Source organism: Catharus ustulatus, chromosome 1 (genome assembly GCF_009819885.2).
Source record: "Catharus ustulatus isolate bCatUst1 chromosome 1, bCatUst1.pri.v2, whole genome shotgun sequence".
Classification (NCBI taxonomy): Eukaryota; Metazoa; Chordata; class Aves; order Passeriformes; family Turdidae; genus Catharus; species Catharus ustulatus.
In genome coordinates, this window is record NC_046221.1 from 19,138,754 (window position 1) to 19,147,826 (window position 9,073).

Sequence of the window (9,073 nt, forward strand, 5' to 3'; positions counted from 1 at the left end):
GCAGTAGCAAATCTCCAGGAGTGGCAGACTAGCCTCAGCTAACTGTGGTACAGGTTAAGACTTGGTTAGGACTGCTGGTGACAAAGATGTTTTCTCCCTTTTCTATTTTTTAAGAAAAGTGATAATGGACAAACAGAAAGTCATACAATACTTTTGACAGCATTCACGTATTGTGTGACACTGATCTTACAAACATCCCTTAAAACCAGTCTACTACCTGATTTTTTTAAAGTATAAATTGAATTATGCACTGGTACTTGCAAACAAGTCAGAACTCTTATCTTCACAGGTCACTTATTGTAAGACATGGTTTAGAAGCCCACCTCAGGAACCACTGCTGGGTATTCTGTAAATAATGCATGTTTGTAAAGTAGTTACTGACTTAATATTTGTTTTTGTAACATAATTGCTTCAGATAATATATTTGTGTTTGAATTATCACTTTTGTTTTCCTTGTAAGCAATTAGACTGTCCACTGCAAAAGTGGACAATTACTTACCTTTCATATGTTAAGGCCACAGACACACTTGCTTATCACAAGATGAATCATTATCCGAAAAACCTAGAGCTGATTCTCACAAAATTTAAATTCACATTTCATAACAGGTCCAGAAATATCCAGGAGGCTATAGAAAGTTTTGTCTTTGAGGTCTGTCTTGTCTCTTCCCATCTACACAATACCAGATGACTCATTTCTTGTGAGTCTTGGTTGTTTCTTACCTGCTCCTTTGTTATAATAATTTATAATATCCTGTAATGAAGGTCATCATCTTCCTTAGTAATTAAGTAGGAATTGACTCAATCTCTGTGACCTGGATAAAAAAATCCCGCATTCTAATGCATTCTGGCACCCAAAATGACATTTTGAAAGAAGAGTAAGCTGAACAGTGTATTAAAACCAAACTCAATGTTTGGCACCATGCCACTTATCCACGCTGCTAGGCACCAATATTGAAGGCATGCTTCAAACCTGAGATAGATCCCAAAAAGTGCCCATCACATGGGTTCAGACCTCCAAGCCTCCTACCTCCATTACCCCCAGCTTCTTTATGCTCCTCTAGAGCAGCAAACAGACCACATTGCCTCTTTTCTGAGCCTGAATTCATCAGCTGATACTGTGCCATAAAGATTTAAGTGCTGTGTACTTGCCAGTACCATGCAGAGCTGAAAGAGCTGCCTCTGAACCAAGCAGAAGGAACTGTACTGAATCATCCCCTCAGAGCTCTGCCTTTCCCCTCTGAACGAGCTGGCCCAGGTAAAGCTGCTCTGTGTTGTGATGGGCACACAGGTTCCTGCCCTGCCCTGGTCAGTCCTGCACCCCTGCTCAGAATGGAGTCTGGGAAGTTTCTTCCCTGCAAGCTAAAAATCAAGCACCCATTCTAAAAATGATTTCTGTGTATACCTTTGACATCTTTTGTTCTCATGATTGACATGATTGACAGTGCTGGACCTTTTTTTTTAAATGTGCATTACAGTTTTAGTGTGACACTGTGTAACATTTAAGAATTTTAGTTTAGCTTAATAATTTTCTTCTGTGTGGAACTCAGAGTAATTTTCCGGGTTGTTTTTACCCTCTAAAGAAAAAGAAGCTTTAACATTTAAACTATTTATTTTCCTCCTCCAAAAACTTAAATTACACTTCCAGTTGTAGAATTTCCAAATCTAGGTTAAGTTTTATGCAAACATTTTATTCAACGGAGAAAGCTGTTAACTACTTTCGGCTTATCTAGTAATTAACAAATCTGTAGTAAATCAGCCAGAGTTACAAAATCAAGCTCAGAAGCTTAGAAGGCTATTGAAACAACACCAAAAGGAAACCCATTAAAAAATGCATACGAGTGGAAAACCTTTTTATAAAACATGTTTGGATTTTTTTTCTCCCTGATTCTTCTCAAATCAAGTGATTTCTTCTCATAGTCAACTGTTTCAGAAAAAGGATTGATACTGAAGCATGCACTGTTCTCATGTAATATTCATGCTAATGTTCACCTGGGCTTTATCACTCTTTGCAGTGTTGATGCCCACAAATGCAGGCATAGATGATAAAACCCAATATCTGACTAAAAAGCTGGTCAGGATTGACTGAAGTTGTTGATGACTCTAGATTTCATAACAATTAGAGAAAGGATTAAGGGATTAATATGTGCTAATCTTGTTATCTATGAGGTCCTGAAGCTGAAAATTTTATATTGAAGCTAAACTGGGATAATGTGTGAGGCTGAACTCACACTTTGTAATAAACTCTGGGTAATGGCAGCTTAACACTTAGTTTTGTCACCTTCATTTTGATGATTAATTACAAATCCTTCAAAGAAAAGAATACACCATGCAGTGTATAACCCAAGGCATAGACTTCTAGATCCTTGTGCTGTGCAGTATGTCTCCTGCAATTGCTGTCTGCCTGCAAGGAGAGCCTTGCTTAGAATCCAAAACCATAAATCTTGGAGAAGGAACAGATTCTGTGGAAATATGAAAACCTAGAATGAAAGCCTGAAATAAGTTCAGAATAAGAAAGGCAGCTTTATACTTGATTTCAACTTTTTCTATTATATTTATGCAATTCATATAGTTATTATGACTAAGAATTCTTGCAGAATTTTTGTAGAATTCTTAGTATTCCAAAGTCATGAATCAGAACATGAGATGAATACATAGGAAATTAAAAAAAAAGAAGTTGATTTTTACTTTCTATTTTTAGTATCTGCATAACACAAATATTCAGCTTAGAGGACTAGAAAATCATTAAAAATTTAAAATTAAATCAAATTGAAATTTTTGCAGTCTTGCCATCTCTAGATTGGAGTTTTAATGAGGAAGACACTAGCATGCTACTTCAAAAGAGGTTTTCTTGCTAAGAAATAAAAGCATTACCTTTAATTTCAACTGTATTGCCAGTATTTCCCAGCTGTTGGCTATCTATAAACAATTATCTTGTGTTGCAGAGCTACTGTCCTTTCTTATAAATTTCATCTCTATTATCCTGTGAGTGAAAAATGAACTGTTGTGACCCAACCAAGTGCCCAGTGAAAGGAGGTGGCATAGGCAGTGTTGCCAGCCCCTTTGTGGCAGCCTCCTGCTGGCTTCCTACATCAGACAGGAAGGCGACTTCTCTGAGATGAGGGCAGGGACAGGAGGCATTTTAGGAGCCTGTGAAGAATACAGTCCTCTGGATGCAGTGGTGGCCAACACTGGCTTCCCCTCGTGTCCCAGTTTTGGGTAGGATGTGTGGGAGGAATATGGAAGCAGGGCTGCTGATTTGGAATTGGATCACCACTTTCTGCTATATTGTGCTTCTCTGTACGAACACCTGCTTTAAATTCTAAAGGGACATTTAGTCCTTAGCATTTTTAAAGTGTGCCACACAGTGATTTGCTTGCTTCAGCGAGACTTCACTCACAGCTATTTTGCACAGTCAGAGCAATTCAGAGTAACAGAGATGAAAAAAAGAAATCTCTGGGGGGATGGTCATGCGTCCTTTTTTCCTCATTAGATGCATTATTTATTATGGCAAAGACTATTCAATTTTGGAATAAATCTTTAAAATTCCTAATCTCATTTTCTATTGATTCAGTTTAAAACTGGTTTCTTTTATAAGTAAATTTCAAAGAAATGCCTTCCTGTTCCTTTCTGGACTTTGATATCATTAGGATTTTCTTCTCCTACCGGTGATGGTAATGTTACCAACGCGTGCAAGTGAAAAATGGATCCTGTACCTCAGCATGTTTGTTTAGTGGCTGACCTGGACACCAGGTGCTCACCCAGCTCCTCTACCACTGCCCTTCCCAGTGGGATATGGAAGAGGAAAATCAGGTGGAAAATAACTAGTGGGTTGAGATAAGGCATTGTACTAGTGCAAGAAAAAAGCAAAAGTTTGTGCATACATACTCAGATCTCTACTTCCCATTGGCTGCTCAGCCACTTGCTGGGAAGCAGGGTTTCAGCACTCATAGCAGAAAGCAAGCACTGCAAAAAATGAATGCCCCTCACAAAAACCAAAACAACATCATCACAACACCAAACAAAAAATGGATGATTTATAAAAAAATCCACCCCTTGACCAATCACCACATTTACAACAAAGATTGTCCCCGATCATTCTACTCTCTAACATTGTTCAGGGCTTGTTTTGCCTATTACCTCTCCCAGTTACTACCTTTATTTCAAAATCCTCATGGTTTGCCCAGATTCTGCACCAAAAAGACTGTAGTGGGTTGATGCTGTTTGGATCCCAGGCACTCACCAAAGCCTCTCTATTGCTCACCTCCACAACTGGACTCGTGACAGAAAAATACAATGAAGGGTTAATGAGTTAAGGACTGGGTGAGAACACTCACCAAATACCATCATGGGGAAAACAGGCTAAAATTACAGATATTAATTGAATTTATTGCCAGCAATTGACAGCTCTCCATGAACTTCTCAAACATGAGTCCATCCCACAGGCAACAGTTCTCTGCAAACCTCTGCAATGAGTCCATTCCGTGGGCAAGAGTCCTCCCCAAAGTGCTGCCATGTGAGTCACTCCTTCATGGGTGCAGTTCCTCAAGGCCAGGCTGGTCTAGTGTGGTCTCCTCTCTCCATGGACCTCCTGTGGGATCACAGCTTCCTCCCAGGCATCCATGCCATCCATGCTCTGGCATGGGTTCCTCCATGGGCTGCAGGTACATCTCTGCACCCACATTTACCTCTCTGTAGTGCAGGTGCACAGCAGCCTCACCATGGTGTCACCATGGACTGCAGAGGAATCCCAGCTCTGGTGCCTGGAGCATCTCCTGTCCCTTCTTCATCACTGACCTGGGTCGGCAGAATTGTTCCTCTTACCTATTCTCACTCTGCTCTTGTCTGGCTGCAATTTCATCTGTGGAATAACTTTTTTTTCTTCTTCTTACATATGATATCACAGAGGCATTACCACCATTTCTAATTGTCCCAGCCTTGACACCACATTGTCTTTGGAGATGACAGAGAGTGGCTTTGTCAGACATGGAGAAAGCTCCAAGCAGCTTCTCACAGAACCCACCCCTGTAGTCCCTCCACTGCTACCAAAGCTTGGTAATGCAAGCTCAACACAGGAGGAAAAAGATGCATATGCTTGTTTGAATGTGATTTTTAGGTACACTCATTTGTAAACGTTAAAACCCACTGATTTCACTGGGATGCTGAATGGTGAGTGACCTCAACAGATGAAAGAAGCTCATACTGTGGGAGTAGAGGGAAACTCTCTCTACAAAATTGTGAAACATATCTGTGGAAAGACTACTGAACAATTTCTGCAGATTACCATGCATAGAAGGTTTCCTATTTCTTGTGGACAATTCCCTAGTCCTGAATCTCCCATGCCCCCTGCCTGCTGCTGGGACAGACCTGGATATCCAGTGATGACCTCCACATCCCCAAGATAGAGGATTGGATATTTCATCTGAAGCCTAAAAGGCTTACAAAATCTTCTGCATTTGCCTTAAAACAAAAAACTGGGATTTTGGATTCTTAGAAACTCCAGTTTAAAAAAAAAAAATTACTTGGAACCAGTTATTAGAGTTAGGTGAAGGGCTATGCTGGATCAATGGGTCTTTCAGCAGATCAGACCTGAAGCAACAAAGAAGTTTCCAAAAGAACTTTAATGAATTTACTGGAATTTTATCCAGATTCTATTAAAGACTTCTAGATGGAGTCTCTCACATGTGTGCCAGTGAATCATTAAAACAAGGAGAAACTCATGCTTAAAAGAATGTGCTCCAGTTATGCAGTTTGCAGGATCTGGGTCAGCTTTTCATTTCTGGAGTACAGAGCAGTGCTTCATCCACCCTGGAATATCTGAAAACAGGCATCAGTGACAAAACCTTGTGGTTGGTTAGTGACCTACATAACAAGTTACTTTTCTTTGCTGTCCAGGTTCTTCTCAGCCTGCTCCTACTCTACGGTTTCTACCAGACTGCATATGAGCCTCTGAGCGATTTACTGCCCTTGTGGGCCACTTGGTTTTTAAACAAAGTTCCTTTGTTCTTTCTCTCTTGCTGGAATGAAGCTCACATAGATATTCTTAAGGTCAACTTTTCTTTTCAAAACCTTTCTTTCCAGTAATATCTAAGAACTTCAGTCTGACTGTATGTTTGTGTAAATTATTACAGTTACCAACATCCTCTCATTGTTTTTAAAATTTCTTTCATGTTTTTATCTACCTCTTGTCTATTGCCTTAGATTGCCAAGTACCTTTGAAATCAAGTGTCTGTCTTTTGGTGTCTTTACTTGTTTGGAAATTCATAAAACAGAATCTAGAACGCTAAACTGCAAGAATATATATTGCAGTCACAATCACAAATGTAAACATTATCGCCTTGCAATGTGCTGCATTTTGTGACTGTGCATTTTCTGAATGTTGGACTGAACACCAGCTCAGAATAAAACCACAGTGTTTTGCTAATTTTCTTAATCCTTGTTTTAATCATAATTCTCAAGATGCTTCTTAAAAAAATGTGCAGGCTGTCTGCAGCAGACATTTAGATCTTTGCTCAAAGCCAGAGAAATCCTCTTAGACCTAATTCTCCTTTAAAAAGAGGAACTAATGAGCAAACACAATCCTTCTGGATTTAATATACATGATTCTACCCTACTGAGAGATAGGTTCCCTAACTACAGCTTTCCAGACCAAATAACTAGAATCATAGAAGATCCTGAGTTGGAAGGAATCCACAGGGATCATCCAAGTCCAACTCCAGGCCCTACACAGGAGAGCCCCAAGAGTCACACCATGTGCCTGAGAACATTGTCCAAATGCTTCTTGAACTTTGTCAGGCTGGTGCTGTGACCACTGCCCTGGGAGCCTGTGCCAGTGCCCAGCCACCCTCTGGGGGAAGAACCTTTTCCTAATATCCAACCTAAATCTCCCCTGACACAACCTCAGGCCGTTCCCTCGGGTCCTGTCACTGTCACCGCATAGAAGAGACCAGTGCCTGCCCCTCTTATTCTCCTCTCAAGGAAGTTGTAGCTGCAGTGAGGTCTGCCCTCAGTCTCCTCCAGGCTGAACAGACCAAGTGACCTCAGCCATACCTCCGATGGCTCCCCTGTGCCTGCCGAGGCTCTGCTTCTGTGTTCCCATGGCTTTCACATCGGTATTCATGTTTGTCTTCAAGTCATCTGGATTCTGGGATTCCTCAGCCATACTGAGATGCCCATGCAGGGCACTGTCTGTGGCCCTGCCGTCTCTGGGGCAGAACTGGGATCTCTCCAGAATCTCCATTTGAAGCAGGTGATCCAACCTGCCCAAACACTTGGGTACAGCCATGAGCCCTGAACATCTGTGATCAGCAAAGGGCAAACTTTGCCAGCCACTGAGCTCAACTACAGATGTTTCTTGCACTGTTTGTATTTATGATTGCTCTGCACAATTTATAAGACCAGAGTAAGATATACTTTTAGCTTTCAGTCTGGGGATAATATTTTTTTTAAAAAAAGCCTTCTTTAAAATATGGTTTATAACTTGTTGTGGTAATGTTTATGTCCAGAACAGTATCTTACCAAGCCTTGATGAATACCCCTGCCTTTCCACATGTTAACTAATGAGAAAGATTTACTCAACTTTTGAGAGCACATGTTGCAGATTTGTTAGGACTGGGCAGGATTTAGGCATTGTACCATTGCCTGGGTGTCTGTAATTACATGGTTTTTGAAGAAGCATTAGCAGTGACATTCTGAAAGCCTGCAGCTGCTACCAAAAATGAAGCATCTGCATTACTTTCAGTCCAGTACTCTGAAACTAGAACTAACCCTCTCAATCCCATTCTTGCTGAGCACACATGCAACTCCTCTTGTGTTCAGGGGCAAAAGGCACCTGAAATGGGTGATCTCAGCCCTGGTGTTGAGGCACTGCATTTCTATCAGCTCACATGAAAGAGATCCTACCAGGAGAGGAAAGAAAACACAAGCATGCACATTCATCTGGCTGCAGCGCAGCAGTGTTGCTTCCATTTGCCATGTAAGTTTTAGGGAGAAGCTTCAGGACTGTTCAGCACCATGGGAGCCACCAGGGTTGCAGTGGGCTGGGTGAAAAGGGGCCAGTGACAGGGGCTAAGGGCTTTGCAGCCTCCCCTTGGAAATCGTACTTGTATTTCACTCTTCAGAAAATGTACAATAGCACAGATTATTTACAAGGAGATTCAGCATGGGCACTATTATGTAAGCATGGGCTGTCTTCCCTCTAACCTAAATTTCACTTACAGAGAAAATACAGAAGGATTGCAGATACACATGAATAAAAACATCCAAGTGTCTTCAGCAATCTAAGCACTACCAGGTTTTTGTCTGCCTTCTTAGACTCTTGATTTCATCTTCCTTTCCATTCTTTGGCTATCCTTTGGCTGTTCTCCTTCTGTCCTGTTTGCTGAGGCAGAGCTTCTCAGAACAGACCTTATTCTGTTACAACTTCTATGCCTTTTTCATCATTCTTAAAGCTTCACCTAAGGATTACTGAGATTTAATGAATTTTTGAAATTTATTATCAACTTGACACACAGACTCAAAAATGTGATTCTTGCAGCTTAACCACCCCTTGTAGTCAGCTTCAACTGGCTGTGAAGAAAGACAGTCCTCTTCACAGTTGTAGGAGTTGATCATTCTGCGACACGGCTTCTGTGTACTATGTGACAGTTCCTCCAGCAAATGGCTGATTCAGTCCATGTGGAAGCATTCAGTGTTACAGAGCTTTTATAAAAACAATAATATTTTTTGGCTTACAGGTGGATAGATAGATAGATAGATAGATAGATAGATAGATAGATAGATAGATAGATAGATAATCCTGCTGTCAAAAAATACAAAGAGAAGGATAGTAATTTTCTTACAGATTTATTCTGGAGATAATGATTTTAAACAATTATTTAAAGACAGATTCTATGAGGAAGAAATTTAAAGCTCATTATTTTTTCAAAGACTTCCAGTAAGTATGGGAGACCATGACAGTGGAAGCTGATAAATCACACTCTGAGTCAGTCTTTGAACAGTCAATCCAGCATTCTATTTGGAGCATGTTCCATGGCCATTTTGCATCCCTCAAAAATATATATTAACTAGGTTGTGA